A 17704-nucleotide genomic window follows, 5' to 3' on the forward strand; every position below is an offset into this window, starting at 1 on the left:
TCATTGTACAGAGTATAGGGCCAGTACTGGTGAGGCAGGGAAAGAGATATTCAGGCTATATAGGCAGTGGGCTTTTTCCAAAAAATTGGGGAAAAATACTATATTTGGGCTGCCTGTGACCATCTTCAGTTTACTGCGTGTCTGCTGGGGGTAGTAGTCCTAATTAATACGCAGCTAAGCGTTACAGCAGGCTTCCGCAAAATTGTTTCCTGGATCTGCTGTCTCTGTTACATCAGCGCCGTCATCCCGCCAGAGGGAAAGAGTATACATAATATTATACGCTGCCTACAGTATCTATCTGCTGGGGGTAGTAGTCCTAATTAATACGCAGCTAAGCGTTACAGCAGGCTTGCGCAAAATTGTTTCCTGGATCTGCTGTCTCTGTTACATGATCACCGTCATCCCGCCAGAGGGAAAGAGTATACATAATATTATACGCTGCCTACAGTATCTATTTGCTGGGGGTAGTAGTCCTAATTAATACGCAGCTAAGCGTTACAGCAGGCTTGCGCAAAATTGTTTCCTGGATCTGCTGTCTCTGTTACATGATCGCCGTTATCCCGCCAGAGGGAAACAGTATACATAATATTATACGCTGCCTACAGTATCTATCTGCTGGGGGTAGTAGTCCTAATTAATACGCAGCTAAGAGTTACAGCAGGCTTCCGCAAAATTGTTTCCTGGATCTGCTGTCTCTGTTACATGATCGCCGTCATCCCGCCAGAGGGAAAGAGTATACATAATATTATACGCTGCCTACAGTATCTATCTGCTGGGGGTAGTAGTCCTAATTAATACGCAGCTAAGCGTTAAAGCAGGCTTGCGCAAAATTGTTTCCTGCATCTGCTGTCTCTGTTACATGATCGCCGTCATCCCGCCAGAGGGAAAGAGTATACATAATATTATACGCTGCCTACAGTATCTATCTGCTGGGGGTTGTAGTCCTAATTAATATGCAGCTAAGTGTTACAGCAGGCTTCCGCAAAATTGTTTCCTGGATCTGCTGTCTCTGTTACATGATCGCCGTCATCCCGCCAGAGGGAAAGAGTATACATAATATTATACGCTGCCTACAGTATCTGTCTGCTGTATCAGCTCAGCATTTAAAAAAAATAGAAGCAAAATACTTAAGGCCTACTACTGGCCTTTGGCCACTTGACTGCTTTTGCGCTGTGAATTCCACTAGCTCAGTCATACGCACCTACGTCTCACTACAGGCGTGCGCAAAATTGTTTCCTGGCTCTGCTGTGCGTTCCGTAAGGGAAGTCAGCCTCCAAACACAGGCCAATAAGCGGCACATTTAATTACAGCGTTCTGTTTCTGCACTACTGGTAATACAGCATGCTGAGGGGTAGGCCTAGAGGACGTGGACGCGGGTGAGGACGCGGAGGCCCAAGTCAGGGTGTGGGCACAGGCCGAGCTCCTGATCCAGGTGTATCGCAGCCGACTGCTGCGGGATTAGGAGAGAGGCATGTTTCTGGCATCCCCACATTCATCTCACAATTAATGGGTCCACGCGGTAGACCCATTATATGAGCAGTGTGAGCAGGTCCTGTCGTGGATGGCAGAAAGTGCATCCAGCAATCTATTGACCACCCAGAGTTCTACGCCGTCCACTGCTGCAACTCTGAATCCTCTGGCTGCTGCTCCTCCTTCCTCCCAGCCTCCTCACTCCATTACAATGACACATTCTGAGGAACAGGCAGACTCCCAGGAACTGTTCTCGGGCCCCTGCCCAGAATGGGCAGCAATGGTTCCGAATCCTCTCCCACTGGAGGAGTTTGTCGCGACCGATGCCCAACCTTTGGAAAGTTCCCGGGGGATGAGGCTGGGGACTTCCGGCAACTGTCTCAAGAGCTTTCAGTGGGTGAGGAGGACGATGACAATGAGACACAGTTGTCTATCACTCAGGTAGTAGTAATTGGAGGAAGTACGAGGGAGGAGCGCACAGAGGATCCGGAGGAAGAGCAGCAGGACGATGAGGTGACTGACCCCACCTGGTTTGCTACGCCTACTGAGGACAGGTCTTCAGAGGGGGAGGTAAGTGCAGCAGCAGGGCAGGTTGGAAGAGGCAGTGCGGTGGCCAGGGGTAGAGGCAGGGCCAGACCGAATAATCCACCAACTGTTTCCCAAAGCGCCCCCTCGCGCCATGCCACCCTGCAGAGGCCGAGGTGCTCAAAGGTCTGGCAGTTTTTCACTGAGAGTGCAGACGACCGACGAACAGTGGTGTGCAACCTTTGTCGCGCCAAGATCAGCCGGGGAGCCACCACCACCAGCCTCACCACCACCAGCATGCGCAGACATATGATGGCCAAGCACCCCACAAGGTGGGATGAAGACCGTTCACCGCCTCCGGTTTGTACCGCTGCCTCTCCCCCTGTGCCCCAACCTGCCACTGAGATGCAACCCCCCTCTCAGGACACAGGCACTACCGTCTCCTGGCCTGCATCCACACCCTCACCTCCGCTGCGCTCGGCCCCATCCACCAATGTCTCTCAGCGCACCGTCCAGCCGTCACTAGCGCAAGTGTTGGAGCGCAAGCGCAAGTACGCCACCACGCACCCGCACGCTCAAGCGTTAAACGTGCACATAGCCAAATTTATCAGCCTGGAGATGCTGCCGTATAGGGTTGTGGAAACGGAGGCTTTCAAAGGTATGATGGCGGCGGCGGCCCCGCGCTACTCAGTTCCCAGTCGCCACTACTTTTCCCGATGTGCCGTCCCAGCCCTGCACGACCACGTCTCCCGCAACATTGTACGCGCCCTCACCAACGCGGTTACTGCCAAGGTCCACTTAACAACGGACACGTGGACAAGCACAGGCGGGCAGGGCCACTATATCTCCCTGACAGCGCATTGGGTGAATTTAGTGGAGGCTGGGACAGAGTCAGAGCCTGGGACCGCTCACGTCCTACCCACCCCCAGAATTGCAGGCCCCAGCTCAGTGGTGGTATCTGCGGTGGTGTATGCTTCCTCCACTAAACCACCCTCCTCCTCCTCCTCCTACGCAACCTCTGTCTCGCAATCAAGATGTGTCAGCAGCAGCACGTCGCCAGCAGTCGGTGTCGTGCGGCACGGCAGCACAGCGGTGGGAAAGCGTCAGCAGGCCGTGCTGAAACTACTCAGCTTAGGAGAGAAGAGGCACATGGCCCACGAACTGCTGCAGGGTCTGACAGAGCAGACCGACCGCTGGCTTGCGCCGCTGAGCCTCCAACCGGGCATGGTCGTGTGTGACAACGGCCGTAACCTGGTGGCGGCTCTGCAGCTCGGCAGCCTTACACACATGCCATGCCTGGCCCACGTCTTTAATTTGGTGGTTCAGCGCTTTCTGAAAAGCTACCCACGCTTGTCAGACCTGCTCGTAAAGGTGCGCCGTTTCTGCGCACATTTCCGCAAGTCCCACACGGACGCTGCCACCCTGCGCACCCTGCAACATCGGTTTCATCTGCCAGTGCACCGACTGCTGTGCGACGTGCCCACACGGTGGAACTCTACGCTCCACATGTTGGCCAGGCTCTATGAGCAGCGTAGAGCTATAGTGGAATACCAACTCCAACATGGGCGGCGCAGTGGGAGTCAGCCTCCTCAATTCTTTACAGAAGAGTGGGCCTGGTTGGCAGACATCTGCCAGGTCCTTGGAAACTTTGAGGAGTCTACCCAGATGGTGAGCGGCGATGCTGCAATCATTAGCGTCACCATTCCTCTGCTATGCCTCTTGAGAAGTTCCCTGCAAAGCATAAAGGCAGACGCTTTGCGCTCAGAAAAAGAGGCGGGGGAAGACAGTATGTCGCTGGATAGTCAGAGGACCCTCCTGTCTATATCTCAGCGCGTTGAGGAGGAGGAGGAGCATGAGGAGGATGAGGAGGAGGGGGAAGAGACAGCTTGCTCTGCTGAGGGTACCCATGCTGCTTGCCTGTCATCCTTTCAGCGTGTATGGCCTGAGGAGGAGGAGGAGGATCCTGAAAGTGATCTTCCTAGTGAGGACAGCCATGTGTTGCGTACAGGTACCCTGGCACACATGGCGGACTTCATGTTAGGATGCCTTTCTCGTGACCCTCGCGTTACACGCATTCTGGCCACTACGGATTACTGGGTGTACACACTGCTCGACCCACGGTATAAGGAGAACCTTTCCACTCTCATACCCGAAGAGGAAAGGGGTTCGAGAGTGATGCTATACCACAGGACCCTGGCGGACAAACTGATGGTAAAATTCCCATCCGACAGCGCTAGTGGTCGAAGGCACAGTTCCGAGGGCCAGGTAGCAGGGGAGGCACAGAGATCAGGCAGCATGTACAGCACAGGCAGGGGAACACTCTCTAAGGCCTTTGACAGCTTTCTGGCTCCCCAGTAAGACTGTGTCACCGCTCCCCAGTCAAGGCTGAGTCGGCGGGAGCACTGTAAAAGGATGGTGAGGGAGTACGTAGCCGATCGCACGACCGTCCTCCGTGACGCCTCTGCCCCCTACAACTACTGGGTGTCGAAGCTGGACACGTGGCCTGAACTCGCGCTGTATGCCCTGGAGGTGCTTGCTTGTCCTGCGGCTAGCGTCTTGTCAGAGAGGGTGTTTAGTGCGGCTGGGGGAATCATCACAGATAAGCGTACCCGCCTGTCAACCGACAGTGCCGACAGGCTTACACTCATCAAGATGAACAAAGCCTGGATTTCCCCAGACTTCTCTTCTCCACCAGCGGACAGCAGCGATACCTAAACAATACATAGGCTGCACCCGCGGATGGAAGCATTGTTCTCTATCACCATCAAAAACGTGGACCTTTTAGCTTCATCAATCTGTGTATAATATTCATCCTTCTCCTCCTGCTCCTCCTCCTGAAACCTGACGTAATCACGCCGAACGGGCAATTTTTCTTAGGCCGACAAGGCTCAGTCATATAATTTTTGTAAACAATTTTTATACGTTTCAATGCTCATTAAAGCGTTGAAACTTTCACCTGAACCAATTTTTATTTTAACTGGGCTGCCTCCAGGCCTAGTTACAAATTAAGCCACATTAACCAAAGCAATTAATGGGTTTCACCTGCCCTCTTGGTTGGGCATGGGCAATTTTTCTGACGTACATTAGTACTGTTGGTACACCAATTTTTTGGGGCCCTCGCCTACAGTGTAATCCAATTAATTTTTTGCCCACCTGCATTAAAGCTGACGTTACTTCAGCTGTGCTGGGCACTGCAATGGGATATATTTATGTACCGCCGGTGGGTTCCAGGGAGCCACCCATGCTGTGGGTCCACAGGGAGTTGTAACTGCATGTGTCCACTTCTAAAGAACCCCAGTCTGACTGGGGCATGCAGTGTGGGCCGAAGCCCACCTGCATTTAATCGGACGTTACCTCAGCTGTGATGGGCACTGCAATGGGATACATTTATGTACCGCCGGTGGGTTCCAGGGAGCCACCCATGCTGTGGGTTCACAGGGAGTTGTAACTGCATGTGTCCACTTCTAAAGAACCCCAGTCTGACTGGGCCATGCAGTGTGGGCCAAAGCCCACCTGCATTAAACATGACATTACCTCAGCTGTGATGGGCAATGCAATGGGATATATTTATGTACCGCCGGTGGCTTCCTGGCACCCACCCATGCTGTGGGTCCACACGGACTTCACAATAGGGAGTTGTACCTGCCTGTATCTATGAATTAAAAACCCCGGTCAGGTTGGGGCATGCAGTGTGGGCCGAAGCGCACCTGCATTTAATCGGACGTTACCTCAGCTGTGATGGGCACTGCAATGGGATACATTAATGTACAGCCGGTGGGTTCCAGGGAGCCACCCATGCTGTGGGTGCACACGGAATTCCCATTGCGGAGTTGTACCTGCCTGTGACTATTTATAAAAAACCGCGGTCTGACTGGGGCATGCAGACACCTTGACAGAATGAATAGTGTGTGGCACATAGGTTCCCCATTGCTATGCCCACGTGTGCAGCTCCTGTAGGAGGTGGCACAGGATTATATTTCTCATTGCTTCTGTACAGCATTGTGGGCTATCGCCCCGCCCCTTTTAAAGAGGGTCGCTGCCTAGCCGTGCCAACCCTCTGCAGTGTGTGCCTGCGGTTCCTCCTCATGGCAGACGCACTTATAAATAGACATGAGGGTGGTGTGGCATGAGTGCAGCTGAAGGCTGCGCAGGGACACTTTGGTGTGCGCTGTGGACACTGCGTCGTGCGGGGGGGGGGGTTGGGGTTGGGCAGCATGTAACCCAGGAGAAGTGGCAGCGGAGTGTCATGCAGGCAGTGATTGTGCTTTGTTGGAGGTAGTGTGGTGCTTAGCTAAGGTATGCATTGCTAATGAGGGCTTTTCAGAAGTAAAAGTTGTTGAGGGGGGGGGTCCCACTCTTGCCGCTATTGAGGCTTAATAGTGGGACCTGGGAACTTGAGATGCAGCCCAACATGTAGCCCCTCGCCTGCCCTATCCGTTGCTGTGTCGTTCCCATCACTTTCTTGAATTGCCCAGATTTTCACAAATGGAAACCTTAGCGCGCATCGGCGATATACAAAAATGCTTGAGTCGCCCATTGACTTCAATGGGGTTCGTTACTCGAAACGAACCCTCGAGCATCGCGATAATTTCGTCCCGAGTAACGAGCACCCGAGCATTTTGGTGCTCGCTCATCTCTGTTAATGACCAGTGTTCAGGCTGTGATGAATTTAAAATATGTGATGCGGATATTGACTGGGGAAAAAAGTTTTTCTTCCCCCTCTGCGTAAGACTTTACTTGATTGTGATGTGAATTTGAAGATCGCAAATTTCTTTTCTTTCAAAATATATTTATTAGTTTCCTTGTTTAACATCACGTACATAGAGTAATATACTTGCATTGCAGAGTTGAAGAATAGTACAGTGTATTATATTGCATACTTGGTTTATTAATTGAATGAATCTTTAGTAACCGCTAGTCACCAACGGACGAGCAGACAAATTATAAAATAATCAAGTAAATAACCAACGCGGGCTAAATATAACCCTCCAGGGGGCCAACCGCAGGCCTGCATATTGATGCGAAGAGAGTAGTCCAACACTGTGAGCCTCTCGGCAGGTTCCCCCGAAGAGGAGACACATGTGAGCCCGTTCTATTTTGAACCAATTCTAACTATTGAACCAGGATAAACTAGCAAAGAGCAGAAGAAAGCAAGTTATCAGAAAATAAAAAGAAGTTAAGGAAGAGACAAGTAGATAGAGGGAGCAGGATATTGGGAAGGAAGGTTAAGGGGAAAGGGTAGGGTAGCTGGGGTTCTCTTGTCCTTTTCATGGGGACGTTAGAGCTCCGTCCACCGGATCCGCCGATGATCTCCGTCCACGTCCCTCAGGCCATATCGTCAGTAAGGCACCTGGAAAATGCCGGCGAACCCCTGAAATCTATCCAAGTGGCCCATATATCATAAGTGCTAATCAGCGTCAGACCAAAGTCCAAGTCAGAACTCATGAGATCCTCCATGTATTTAATAAGGTTTAAGGCAGTTACTCAGGAAACCCTCGGGACCGCCCCCTCTCGTGTCAAGTATTGGGGTATAATATGTCGCATAGCCATAATGAAATGTCTTAATAACCCCTTTTTAGCATGAGATATAGATCCCGGAAGCATGGAGAAGAGAGCGATCTAGGGGGACAGCACCAGGGGAGATCTACACACGACTCCATATAGTCTGGCACCGTTGTCCCAGAGGGGAGCACTTATCGAGCAGCTCTTCCAGATATGGTACATAGTGCCTACCTCAGAATGGCATCTCCAGCACTCGTTAGGTACCTCTGGGAAGATTCTGTGAAGTTTGTCCAGGGTCCTGTACCATTGAGTCACTATTTTGCTATTTAATTCCTGAGCTTTAGCCGATATTGACAACTTGTGGGAGAGAATATAGGATTTGGTCCAGAGTTCCTCGGAGAAGTGCCTTCCAAGCTCCACCTCCCAACTCGATTCCCACCTCAGTCGGATCCCCCGCGCCCACTCATTAGTCAACAACTCACACAGCAGAGGGATGACGTGTGGTGGGGGGGACGTGGCGACACATATTTTCTCAAATGAGGTGAGTTCTGTCAGTAGTAGCTCAGGGGCTTTAAGAGCCCTTACATAATCCATCACCTGGAAATACTGCATCCACGCTCCAGGTTTCAGTCTTGGTCCCCCCCTAGGTCACACAGGGGGCGGAATCCCCTCAAGCCCACAACCTCCCAAACCCATGGAGAAGGGCGGCCCAGCAGAAAAGCCAAGTCTAAGTTTGATCTTGTGGCCGGGATCTGCGTGTTCGCTACCAGGGGTGTCAGGGGGCCAGGGATCGTTACCACCTATCTGCCTCTCGTCAGTCGGGCCCAGGCCTGTAGTAGGCCCAAGGCGAGGGGTTTGGCCCGCACCCTCTTCCAGTCCTACCCGGAATCCAGAAGGCTCCACTCAGGTCTAACTGGTTTTGATTTATCGCCAGTGCCACCAAAGTCTTCTTATTGGCATGGTGTATTATATGTAGGATGTAGCTACCGACGGCAGCCATGTGGTATAATTCGAGGTCCGGGAATCCTGCCCCCCCCATCCATAGATTTAGGTCAAGTTAGGATCTTGTAGCTTATTCTGGGGGGAGAATTCCTCCAGACAAACCTAACCATGAGTTTTTGAAGGTGGGTAAAGAATTGTCTAGGGAGGTCCCAAGGGACTGTCTGGAAGATATATAGGACTCTAAGCAGAATGTTTATTTTTAATGAATTAATGTTTCCAAACCAGGAAAGCTGCAGCCTAGACCACCCCTCAAACTCCGACTCAAGGTTCATCAGCAGGGGACTATAATTCAGCTTGTAGGTCCAAGAGGGATCGGCTGGAATTTGTATACCCAGATAAGTTAGAGATCTCACTTTCCATTGGAAAGGAAAAACTTCTCATAGTGCATTGGCCTCGGAGGATGGTAGGGTTATATTAAGAATTTCAGATTTTTGCATATTCATTTTGAAGTTACTGAGTTTCTCAAATCTGGACAATTCCAGAAGTATTCCTGGCAAGCTAATCCGAGGATTTGTAACATAAAGTAATAGGTCGTCTGCGAAAATGGACAGTTTATGGTCCCTACCGCGGTCCTTCACGCCCTGTATATTGGGGTTGTTTCGTAGGGCTTCAGCCAGGGGTTCCATGACTATAATGTATAGAATCGGAGAGAGAGGGCAGCCCTGTCTGGTACCATTCCTGATCCTGAAGGATTCTGAAAGCAGTCCGTTGACTCTATTACGGGCGGAGGGGGAGCTATATAGGGCCATTATCCAGGAAAGGACCCTTGGGCCTAGTCCCATCCCCCTCAGCACCTCCTCCATGAAGCTCCAATTCACCCTGTCGAAGGCTTTTTCTGCGTCCACAACAAGTAGACACAAATGGATAGCGGATCTATGAGCCTTATTGATCAGGGATGATGTTTTAATTGTGGAACAAAACCCACTTCGTCCGTATGAATTAGGTGGGGGATGTAGTGATTCAATCTATTAGCTAGGATCTTGGAAAAAATCTTTAGGTCACTATTAATGAGGGAGATGGGTCTGTAGCTATTGCAAGATAGAGGGTCCTTTCCTGGTTTCAGGATCACCACAATATGGGCCTGCAGTGCCTGGGGTGGAAAGGGGCATCCCCGGGAGACTGCATTGAATGCCGTCAGCATAAGCTCTGCTATCTGTCTGCTACACTTTTTGTAGAACCTCGGGGTAAACCCGTCTGGTCCAGGGCTTTTCCCCACCTTCAGGTCCTTCATAACCTGAGCCAATTCTACAGGAGTGAGATCATCTTCAAGGGCTTCCACTACATTGGATGTAATGGATCTAGAGATGTGTTGTTGTAGATATTGTTTAATATTATCTATCTGGGTAGGTGATCCCGATTCCTCTGGGCACAGGATGTTATAAAGCTTGGCATAGTATGTCCTATAGGCCTCTTGTTACGTGTGCTGCTGGGATCTGTAGTTCTAGGCTTCCTAGCAGCACAGCTACAGGTGGTTGAGGGTTAATTGAGCTGGCTGGGTGTGGTAATCTCCAGCAGCCAATTCCCTTTAGCCTTCAGCCCATATAAACCCAGCTCTTGGTCAGTCTGTGTCTAGAGTTCAGGGTAAGCAGTCATGAATTCTTGTCTGTTGCAAGCTTGCTCTGTGATCTGTTTCTTGCTGGTTCATGTCCGTTTGTACATTTATATTCTGTCAGTTTTGTGTTAGCTTGCTGTGTGACCTGCTATCTGTGTCCTGTCCTATTGCAGCATGCTGTGTGAACTGTGTCCAGTTCTGCTGGACTCCTGGTTAGTGTAGGGACTAGCAGTATAAGCAGGAGCCGTGACGTGGCCTGCTAGCTTTCACATCTTGTACAAAATGTCAACTAATACCTGGTATTTATATTCAGCTTCCTATCTGTTACTAGTGGTTGCATTTTTGTATGCTGTGTATCCTGTTGTACAGTCCCTGTCATGTGGCATGTGTATGTCTCCTGTTCTGGTGCGTGGCTCCTAGGATCAGCTAGGGCCCAGATCCGAAGACCGCTGGGCTGCCCTTATTGGGGCAATGTCCCTGCTTAGGTAGCGCCAATGCCAACCTCCCGGTAGCACAGGGTCAGTTTGCCCGAAAACCGTGTGCGTACCCAGTCCCCTTTGGTCGCGATCGTGTGGGCCCCGTGCTTAGTTTGCCCACACTATCATAACACCTCTATTATCTCTCCAGGGGCATGTACTGTGTTCCCCGTTGGGGAGTTTATGGAGAGGATCTTTGTCTGGGATGTCTGGAGATGTAAAGCTCTTGCGAGCCACCTCTTGCTTTTGTTGCCATATTCATAACATCCCGCCTGGAATCTATCCCTCAGGTATAAGGTATTTTGGTCTAGAATAGAAAGAACCTCGTGTCTAATATTAGTAATTTCCATTAGCAGTGCATCAGATCTCTTTTTCTTATTTGCAGTCTCCTTTGACTCCAAAGCCTGTAGTAATTGTTTTAGCTTTAATGACCTTTCCCTCTTGAGTCTCGAACCGTGTGACATGAAGACCCCCTCATAACACATTTCAGGGCTTCCCATTTAATCGGAGTCGAGGTGGAATCAGACTCATAAGACTCAAGAAAGACGGCAATAGTCCTAGATAAGTCATTCATACAAGTTGGGTCTCTGAGCCGATTATCATTTAATATCCAGTTGTAACCTCTAAAGCCCTGTTTTCTAGGACTCAGCTCCCCGTATACAGGGGCGTAGTCGGACCATATAAAATTACCTAGCGAGCATTTTGGATGGCTGTCTAGGACTCTGTGTGGGACAAAAATGTAATATATTCTGCTGCATGAATTATGGACTTGAGAATGGTACCTGTAGTCTTTGGTAGAAGATTGGAGGGTCCTCCAAAGATCAATAAGGTGGAGACTCACCAGGATCCTTCTGAACCTACGAATGGCTGAGCGGGGAACAGAGGAGCGTCCTCAGGAGGTGTCCAGGAGTCTGTCTAGTGTTATGTTGAAGTCGCCTCCAGCAATAATGGTCGTGTTCTCTAATAACTCTACTAGCCTCCGGAGAACTCTGGAACCAAAGGAAACCTGCTCTTGGTTGTGGAGATAAACGTTAGCAATGGTATAAATGTCATCAGACCATTTTATTTTTAAGAATAAGTATCTACCCCCTTCATCTCTCTCAATTATCAGGACCTAGGGATTCAGTGATCTATGGAAAGCTATAGATACCCCACATGTTTGGCAGCTGGGAAAGCTAGTCGCGATAAAGTGAGTTTCTTGAAAAAGAACCATCACAACTCGCTTCTTGTGGAAGCTATATAATATGTGGTTCCTTTTCCCTCGACTATTGAGACCTCTGGCATTGTAAGAGCTTACTGTTATGAACGCCATTGATTTCCCTCTGGGAGAGGAAGGCAGACTGCATGGAGCCGCCACGGAGGTCTTCTACCGAAGTAAGTATGAGAGGAGAGAACCAGGGGAGGAGGGGGGAGACTAGGAGAGGGAGGGAGAGAAGAGAATGGAATAAAGAAATAGAGAGAAACAGAGTAGGAACATAGTTTTAACCTTTTAGTAGGAGCGGTTCCTTGCATGTAGTGGGTCCCTACACTAATATAAATACATCACAGAAGGGAAATATAGAAACATAAAAACAATCACAGAAAACGGCCATATACTTACTCACTAAGGAGTGCATATAAATGCATCCTCTCACCATGCAGGCCTGCCACTTTGTATCCACTCTGTGTGGGAGTATACACCAAGCAGCCACTCCCCTCTATATCAAGAGGTAGTGTGAGTGGCTGTTTCATCGGTGTCCCACAAAAGTGCAATTAGCTCCCTCATCTGGTAGTCTGCTACCTGCATGGTGGGAGGATGCATCTATATGCACTGCTTAGTGAGTAAGTATATGGCAGTTTTCTGTGTTTTTTTTTTAATGTTTCTATATTTCCCCTTCTGTAGTGTTCTTATATTAGTGTAGGGAGCCACTACATGCAAGGAACCGTGACGTGGTTAGTGGGCTGATGTATCTTGGCCAAAATCCAACTAATGTCTTGCATTTATTATCTATTAATGACATGCAGCGTGGCTTTAGACTCCAGGGGGAGCCCAGGGTGGCAGTACCAATGTGGTTCACTGTTTGTAGTGCAGGGCAACCCGCCGAATTATTATGGCGTCATTAATAGGTTGCTGGTCTGTATGGTGAACTACATGTATCAGAATGGCCTGCCCCTTTGTATCCACTCTGTGTGGGAGTATACACCAAGCAGCCACCCCCCTCTATATCAAGAGGCAGTGTAAGTGGCTGTCTCATTGGTGTCCCACACAGGTGCAATTAGTTCCCTCATCTGGTAGTCTGCTACCTGCATGGGGAGAGGATGCATTTTTATATGCACTCCTTAGTGAGTAAGTATATAGCCATTTTCTGTGATTGTTTTTATGTTTCTATATTTCCCCTTCTGTGATGTAGTCATCCCTCTCTTGTCCACAAAGGAGGGGTGAGAATCTTGGGCAGTCAGGAAAAGTTTTTTCTTCTCAAATTTGAGGAGACATTGCAGGCAGGATCAGATTAATAATGAATTTACTTAAAGGATTAACGATAACCTAAAATTTAAAATACAAAAGGCAATGAAGGAAACGGGCAAACCTTGGACTGAGTGCCTTCCATTAGCCCTTTCCTCAGTTAGGTACATACCTAGCAGCAGGAGAAAAATAAATTTAGAACACTGTGTATTTAGAACACTGTCATAGGTTTTCGCTCAGACTTTGTTTCACTTTTACCTACAGTGCACCCTGCTCATGCCACTCAATGTGCCAGAGTTACAATGCCCCTAGTCCAGCTACCTTGCTGACTCTGGAGAAAGGGGGGAAGTGGGAATGATCACCGGATAGTTTATTTTCTTTTCAGGTTGATAGACATGACTATGCAATAGCTAATGGCCCAGGAGACGGGGGATTCAGTCATGTTGATGAGTCATTAGATAACCCTGATTTTGCACTCTTTGTAGATGGATCGAGGTATGGTCAAGAAGGCAGGTTCTATACAGGTTATGTTGTGCTCTCCTTACATGATGTAGTAAAAGCCGAACCTCATGCTCATGGCATTGTTCATGACTACGGACCCATCTGGAGAGCGAGGTCATTCTTGAAAGCAAATTGAAAAGCAATTAAAAACAGAAAAGGTGTACAAGCACTGATGTCAGCTCTCTTGCTGCCCAAGAGAGTTTCCTGAAAATGCAACAGAAGGCCACTCTAAGGATGGCACAAAAGAGGCAACCGTAAATCACCCGGCTGATCAGGCTGTGAAGACAGTCACACAGTAACCGAGACTTGATCCTCCAGGGGTTGGGGCGATACAGGTACACCCCCCCCCCCCCCCAAACATCATCCCTGGTGGACTATGACCTGTTGATTCAGTTACAAAAGCAGGCAACCAAAGGCGGGAAGAGAGACACCTGAAGATAAATGGATGATATCCAACAAGCCTTGTCTCCCACAGGCCCCTATCCTGTTATGGCTCCAGCCTCTCATGGAAATACACACCTGTCACAATCATCTATGACAGCTGTAGTTGCTAGTCACTGGTCTGCACCAGGATTTAGCATGCCCAACACACACACAGGGCTGCCTGATTTGTGCACAGAACAACATTTGTAGGTCTGTATAGGCTCCCATACAGTGCACCCCTCATCCTGACTACCCGTTTCAGTGTCTTCAAGTAGACTACTTCCAACTGCCAAGGGTGGGCAGGTACGAGTTCGATCTGGTCTGCCTAGACCCGCTCTCAGGGTAGCCAGCCTGACCTATCCACTCAAAAATGCCACCACCAAAAACTGACCTCTGAGGTGGTATACAGGTACAGTACTGGAGACAACTGAGAGTGACCGAGGTACTCCCTCCATGGCAGAAGTGATGCAGAAAGTAATGAATGTGTTGGGGGTGGAACTGGCCCTTTATGCTCCATACCATCCACAAAAGCAGTGGTAGAGCAGAAAGTTTAAATGATACCTTAGAAACCACAATCCAGAAGGCCATGGAAGAGCTCAATAGACCATAGACCGAGTGCGTCCCCCTGGTACTCTTCTCTGTAAGGTACACACCAGACAGAATAGGCCTCAGCCCATATGAGGCACTTTTTGGGTTGGCCCCAAGGTTAGGATTGCATTTACTACGATAACTCCAGATGCAGCATGGTAGCTTGACAATCTGTGTTATTGCTCTCACAAAACACCTAACTAATGTATATTCTCGAGTGTTTGCTTCCCTTCCAGATCCAGAGACTGACATGGGGACCCATGACCTGCTCCCCGGAGATTGGGTCTTGTTAGAAAACACTCCTTTGAGCCCAAATACGATGGTCCTTACCAGGTGCTACTGACCATGGCCACCTCAGTGAAACTAGATGGGAGAAACTCCTGGATCCACGCCTCCCATTGCAAGAAGGCTCCACCTCCTGAGGACACAATGGCCATAGAGACTGGCTACTCTGATCGCAACTTGTGGTTAGAATACATGAAGTACAGTGTGGGCACACACAACCAGACTGGTTGTTATGTCTGTGGCAGTGCTAGACCCCATCTGGGAACTGTCCCTCTTGAGCTCCCAGAGGACCATGGGAACTGTTTTCTCAGCCTCTATACTAACACCATCACCAATAGAACAGGCTGTGAAAGATGGAAAAAAAGAGTACCCTATTATGACTAAAGTACTGCTCCCAGGGGAGGGGATTGTGATATACCCAGGAAACTACACCTGCTTTGTCAATTATTGCAATGGTAGATTCCCAGGGAATTTCACGGATGGATACTGTGCCTCCCGGAAGGATGGAACCCCAGCAAGTGGACAAGTCCAGCCCCTAGGAGATGTCTATTGGGTGTGTGGTGACAGGAAGATACGCACCAGACTTGAAGGGGACTTGACAGGAGAATGTGCCCTCGCAAAGGCCTTAATGCCCCTGCACATACTACCTGACAATATAGATGCCATAGTGAACAAACCTCCACACTGAACAAAGAGAGGAGTCGAGACCCCAGGCGGTAGCTTCGACCCCGACATGTACCTAGATGCCATAGGAGTGCCTAAGGGGGTACCAGATGAATACAAAGCCAGGGATCAGATTAAAGCAGGATAGAAGTCATTATTTACCATTGTCACTGTTAATAAAAATGTAGATTGGATAAACTATATCTATTATAACCAACAGAGATTTGTAAATCACCCCAGAGATGCCTTACAGGGACTTGCTGACCAGCTAGGACCCATGGTAGGAGAGCCCAAGTAGGGATCGCTGTCTTGTGTGTATTATTTTTGTTGTTGTAGCTTGCTGTGTAATCCCCTGTATCCAGAGGACCTGTGAAACCGCTACTGCCAGTGCTGCCCCCACCATGAGCCTGCTGAACGTGTCCTCAGAGAATGTAAACAAACCTCACACCCCTTTGAAGCCCCTGACCCCAATTTACAACACAATCCAGCCTTAGGGCCAGATAACCCTCTTTGGTACTTAGCTGTCAGTGGCTACGGGGGCCTAGATTTGGGGTTACCGAGGAGGGTCCACCGGTGAGGACTGTGAAGAAAGTGTAGGAGCAGTTAGTGAAACAGACAGTTTCAAGGGGGGTTTATAGTGGAGAAAATAAAGAGTGAAATGTCTATTTCACTCTCTGAGGCAGCTGACTGGATGTGCCGGCCGCATCCTGACTGCCAACAGATATCAGTATATGCAGCTTTTAGTAGAAACACCTGCACATAACCTCAGGACATATGTAGCTTACCCGCACATAACCCTCAGGCATCATTTGACGACACACTGCTCCCCATGCCTCTGTCCCCTCCATCGACCACCCAAGATGTCACCTGCATCCTACCTGAAACCACGTGATAAAAAACGTTGATGACGACAAACGCACATACAGGACTGGATGCAAGAAGACCTTAAATGGTTTAACCTATCACTCGCTTATATGTATTATTTACACTATTTCCAGCGTGCCCATAAAGGGCAGTTCGCTTACAATGCTAAAAAAGATGCTACACACCTACTAATGAACAGAGCCAGGGAAGACTTTCTACACAGAACGTCTGTGTTGGTGTGATTTTTCTTCCATTGTGCGCAGTCTCTGAGCATTAATCTGGAAGGGTGCATACATTCCTATTGATTACGCCTTGGACCCCAAATAAATGCAAGGCAATATAAATATTAATAACCATATAATTCTCTTCACACAATGTTTACTGCATAGCATAAAAATTCACACAACTACTACTACTGCAATCGTCTGCAGAGTTGCTTAAATGTAGTAAGATAAACAAAGCTTTAACTGTTTCTTAAATCCTGCAAGACATTCTGACAGAGTAACTTAGCAAGTATACACGCATCCAACCAATCACAGAACTGACATGTACACAAATAACAGCAAGAATGTACGTTTCCTATTCACACAAGTTTATACTAAACTTAATTCATGTTCATCTTCATTACAAGTTTCTTCATTTCACGCAGCAGAATATCACTTTCAGACTACTACGTTAGACTGTCAGTTACACACTTTCCCTCCCCCTCCCTTCTCTGTGTGTCTGATATACAACAAATTCTGTGAGGCTGGAAGGGGAGAAAGCAGCGTCACAAGGATCAAGCATTTAAATGTAAAAGATGATTTAACCATCTGTGAGCTAACCCTACCACACAGAGCCAGCACTCAAGCCATTGTCTGTCAACTTCATTTAATACTACTGTAAACTTTCATTCCTTCACTGTTTCATCCCAGGACTATCTGCATCATGTAATTATCCCTTCTTTTTTTAAAAGGTCTGTCCTGCTGCCTACTATCCCTGATCCTTGTCAGTACTACCATCACCCATAGCAACCTGTCACCTCACTACCTGACACTTATCTAAAAGAGACCATACATATTCCTCTGCTATGACTAAATATCCCACAGTATCATACTGACCTTATCTTATAGCACACATTTAAGGTAGACAACATATCATCAAGACACAGAGGGCATGGTATAGAGGGTTCTGACTAGACCTAGGCAATTCAGAGAAGGCACTTATCACTGGTGTTGTGTACTACAAGCAGTGCAAGCATTAGGATGCTAGGTAAAAGGTCCATCTATGGGAGGTGAGAAGCCAAGATGGTGCTTGAGCGGCAGCTGAAGGTATTACAGCAGGTACTAAAATGGCCGCAGTCCATGACTAGCACTAAAATGGCCACTAGGGATGTGGCCTGACTAAGAGTATTATCAAGCCAGGCAAGCA

The sequence above is a fragment of the Eleutherodactylus coqui genome, chromosome 2 (genome assembly GCF_035609145.1).
Source record: "Eleutherodactylus coqui strain aEleCoq1 chromosome 2, aEleCoq1.hap1, whole genome shotgun sequence".
Lineage (NCBI taxonomy): Eukaryota > Metazoa > Chordata > Amphibia > Anura > Eleutherodactylidae > Eleutherodactylus > Eleutherodactylus coqui.